The sequence below is a fragment of the Palaemon carinicauda genome, chromosome 5 (assembly GCF_036898095.1).
Source record: "Palaemon carinicauda isolate YSFRI2023 chromosome 5, ASM3689809v2, whole genome shotgun sequence".
Taxonomy (NCBI): domain Eukaryota; kingdom Metazoa; phylum Arthropoda; class Malacostraca; order Decapoda; family Palaemonidae; genus Palaemon; species Palaemon carinicauda.
In genome coordinates, this window is record NC_090729.1 from 25809308 (window position 1) to 25814307 (window position 5000).

A 5000-nucleotide genomic window follows, 5' to 3' on the forward strand; every position below is an offset into this window, starting at 1 on the left:
GGATAGGAATTTAAGTGTGGAAGTGGATTCATTATATTCAAATGAGGAAGAAGGTAACAAGGGAGTAGACAGTGATGATAGCAGCGAGAATGAACGTGATGTGTGTAAGACTGTGTTTATGAGAGAGGTACCTTGGTGTGAAAGGTTCAATGAGCATAGCAGTAGGGATGTATATGATTTTTTCAAGGAGTATGAGAGGTATTGTCAGGATAAGTATGGTGATAGTAAAAGAGTTTAGGCTAGGGAGTTAGGAGAATATTTGACTGGGTATTTGTTGACGATGTATGGAGTGATAATGAGTGTAGGGGACGTTGATTATGAAAGTGTGGAAAAGAGAATAATTGAGCAGGTAAAACGTATGAAAGGGAGTGTTAAGTATAAGCGTAAGAATGATTTTGATGAAGCACGGATGAATGCAGGAAAAGCGATATTGATGTATGTATGTAGGTTGGAAACATTATCTAGGAAGAAGTATGGGGATGAAGGTATAAATGAGAATAAGGAGTTAATGAAGAAGTTTTTTGCTACTGTACCCGAGAATGTTGGAGAGTTTGTTCATTTGAAACGGAAGGAGAAAATGAGGTGGACAAAAGAAAGATTGACATGGGATGATATTTTAGAGATAATTGAGGATTACGAGTTGGATAGGTGTATGAAAGAAAGTAAATCTGTGAGTGTAAGAACTGGAATGGAGGAAAGTGTGCCAGAATTTGTTAGTTTTAGAGATGCTGTTATGAGAGGACCGATGAGGGTAGCTGATAGTGTAGTAGATAGGAGTGTTAGGGCGAGTAATGTGGGAACACCTGCAAGGACAAATGAAGGGTTTAGGCAAGGGAATCAAGTTTTTAGGGATAGGAGTGTTAGTGCGCATCGAGGTATGTCAGATAGTCGTGTCCGTAATGAAAAGTGTTATAGGTGTGGAAAAGAAGGTCATAAGAAGAATGAATGTAGATGGGCTCTAGGTGCTTGTTTTGGATGTGGTGAGGTAGGGCATAGAATTAGTGAGTGCAAGAAACAGAAAGGGATTAAAGGTTATCGGTGTGGTATGACTGGGCACATAGCGAGTGGATGTTGGAGTAATCGTACAAATGTGATTTGCGGTAATTGTGGTAAGGATGGTCATTATGCTAGAATGTGCTAGGAGCCACGGGGTAAGTGTACTGAATATGGTGCAGATGGGCATGTAGCTAGGGTATGTAGGAAGAAGGGAGTAAATCAGCCAGGATGTTCGAGAAACTAGAGTGTAAGAGGGTTCAGCTGGGTGAGTCCTCGAGTGTGTGCGGAGTGAATGTGATGCATGTTCGTGAAGGTTTACTACATGAAGACGTGATGGGAGAAAGAGCTTATGACTGCATGAGTGCAAAAGTAAATTTTAATGGAATAGAGCTAGTTGGTCTGATTGATACTGGTTGTGGTGTCAATTTAATGTTTAGGAATGCATACGATAAGGTAAGGGATGTGTGTGAATTTAGGGGATGTAAAGGTGAAGTGAAAGGTATCGGTAATGTAAGTATGTCTGTGCAAGGAAAGTTACGTGAAAATGTTATGATTGGGGGGCTGATGATGGAAGATAATGATTTTTATGTGGGTGAGGGAGTAAATGACAAATATGATATGCTGTTAGGTTATAACTTCTTGAAAAACTGCGGTATGATTGTACATCCTAGTGTAAATATGATAGAGATGAAAGTTAAGGGTAAATTTTGTGGGTAATTTTATTTGAATGAAGATGGTAGTGTATGTACGAAGGTATGGAAAGGTGTGCTGTTAGTAGCAAAAGAAGGTGTTAAATTGTCAAAAGATGCGAGTGAGGTTGTCAGTGTAAAAGTTGCATGGCCGAATAGTCTGGGAATTGCCAATAGTGACAATTGTGAATATGTAGTAGAAGGTTCGGAAGCAAGTAATTTGGTGAAAGCAAGTGTGCATGTGTATGATGGTATTTTGAATTTGCAGGAACCGAAGGTGTATGTGAGCTTGTTGCCGACTGTAAGGAGGAAGAGAATACAGGGTATACGTGAGGGTGATTGCATGGGATGTATGTATACGTTGGTCAATGTAGAGGATGAAAGGTATGTTAAATTGAGACGTGTTATGACGGGTAAGATAAAGCAGGATGACGATTGGGACTATGAAAGTTTGAAAGAAAGAATCAATGTAGATGAGAATATAAGTGAGGGAGAAAGGGAACAATTGTATAGGATGTTATGGGATAGACGGAGAGTTTTGAGTCCCGGTGACGAGGATTGTGGGGGATCAAAGCGGCCTGAATTTAAGATAGTTCTTAGTAATGATACCCCCATATATCAGCGTCCCCGACATTTTTCTCCGCCTATTGCCAGAGAAATAGAAGAGCAGTGCCAGGAGTTAGAACAAATGGGTGTAATAGAAAGGAGTGAGAGTGCCTGGAATAGCCCTATTGTACCTGTAAGAAAGCCGGATGGAAGTTTACGTATGTGCATTGATTATAGGAAGGTGAATGAAGTAACTGTTAAAGAACGTTTTCCGATGAATGTAGTGTCTGACTGTGTGTATAAGATGCATGGTATGAAAGTTTTTACAAAGTTAGATTTAGTTAGGGGCTATTACCAAATGCCTCTGGCATAGGGGAGCAGGCCCATTACGGCATTTTCAAGTAGAAATTGTCCTTATCAGTTTAAAAGATTAAGTTTTGGCCTTGGTAATGCGCCTGCTGCCTTCCAGAGGGCGATGAATGTAGTTTTGGCTGGATTTGATAGACAGAAGGTGACTGTTTTTATTGATGATATTTTGATTGCTAGTGAGACTGTTGAGGAACACATGCAGTTGCTTGAAGCAGTATTAGAACAGTTTATAGAAGTTTGTGTGAAAGTTAAGCTTGAAAAGTGTACATGGTTGGCCGGGGAGGTGGAATTTCTTGGGCATGTGGTGAGTGAATCGGGTATAAGGAAGAGTGAAAAGTTTGTGAGTAAGGTGAGAGAGTTTCCACGTCCTCATACGGTGCGTGAGTTGAGAGGTTTTCTTGGGTTAATTGAATTTGGTCGGAAGTTTGTCAGAGATTGTTCGGGAATAGGGAAGCCTTTGAATGAGTGGACAGGTAAGAGAAATAGTACGAGACTGAAATGGGATGAGCGTATGATTGAAGCATATGAAAACTTGAAAGAAGAGGCAGCGAGAGACGTAACTTTGGCCTTTCCCGATTATAGTGAACATGCGAGTATGCTAGAGTTATATACGGATGCTAGTGGGATTAGTATGGGTGGTTGCTTGGTTCAAATGCAAAGAATAAATGGAGATGAACAATTGAGAGTGATAGCGTAAGTAAAGCATTTAATAAGGCTGAGCGAAAGTATTACACGATTGAAAGGGAGTTGGCTGCGATAAGGTTTTGCGTGAAAGCGTTGAAGGTATTTTTGTATGGTGTGAAATTTATTGTGCGTACTGACCATCAGCCCCTAGTGTACATGATTAGAAAAGAGTCTGTAAATGCTAGGGTTGCAAGGACAATAGAGGATTTGAATGAATTTGACTTTAAGCTAGAATATGTACCTGGGAGTAAGAACGTGATAGCAGATGCGATGTCAAGAATGCATGGTAAGATAGAAGAGAGTAGCGAGAATGATAGTAATTTTGAAAGGTTGCCGGAAGATTTAGTGGTGGTAAAAAGTTTTGAAGGGGATGACATGGTGTATAAATGTATTTTGTGTGGGTTAAATAAGTTTAAATTGAAGGGTTTGAATATGGATATACCTGCTAGTGTAGATGAGCTTAGAATGGGTGTTAGGAATGAAGTATCGAAAGAAATGGCATATAAGGAGGAGAATAGTATGCTTGAGGGTGAATTGTTCTCAAAAGTATTGTTGGTAGTAGGTAGGTTGTATGGTGTCACTGTTTATTTGTATTTTGGGTGGAATCGTCCCATGCAGTATAGAGCAAATAAAGAGACTGAAAGGGAATATATATTGAGGTTACAATGTAATGAAAGATGCTGCAAGTTGTTGAGTGAGAAGGAGGATTGTCCGAGTGACTTGAATCCGAGTGGTATGAGCATGGAAGATGGTGAAGATGACCATGGGTGTGATAAGGATGACCCTATTGAAAGGAGAGTAAACATTTGTATGCATGGTGTAAAAGGAAGAATGATGACGTATGTGGGTATAAATGAGAATGAATACTGTAGTTTAATTGATACAGGTGCGCAAGTGTCATTAGTGAATATGTCTGTTATCAAGGAAATAGAGCGGTACAATTGGGAAGTGAAAAGGCAATGTACGAGTGTGAGAATTCATGGGATAGGTAAAGGAAGTTTGCTAGTTTGGGAGGAAGTGCGTTTGAAAGTAAAACTGGGAAGTATGGCGGTGGAACATGATTTTATTGTAATGGGAGAGAATGAGATGCCTAGTTGTTTTTTTGATAGGAATTGACTTTTTAAGATTGCATGATTTATCAGTTGATATTGGTAGTGGTTTGCTTCTCAATAATGGATGTGAAGTAGTTGTGATAGAAGATAATAGTGTATTTATGGCGAATTTTGTTGGCATGGTTGATATTACGAGGAGTGAGGATGATCTACTGACTAAAGAGGAGGTGGAAGAAATGCAAGATGAATGTATGGAAATTAAAAGGTTACGTGAATGTATGTTGGATAGTATTGAGGTAGAAGAATGGCCGTCTGATTTAGAGGTGTATAAGAAAGTTAGTAAGAGACTTATTGTGTGTAAGAATATTTATTATTTTCTACATAAAGGAATGGATGAAGATATATATGTTCCTGTGTTTCCGATGCATGCAGCAGTAAGTATGTGTATGTTAGTGCATGACAGATATGGGTTTATGGGTAAGAATAAATTATGGGAATGCATGCGTAAGAGATTGTTTACACCTGGGTTGAGTCAGATATGTAAGGATGTAGCGACTACGTGTGAAGATTGCCAGAAAGGGAAGTATCAGAGAGTGCATGCTAATCCGCCTGTTTTGAGATTATGTATGAAAGAACCATTTGAGATGTTTGTGATTGATTGTGT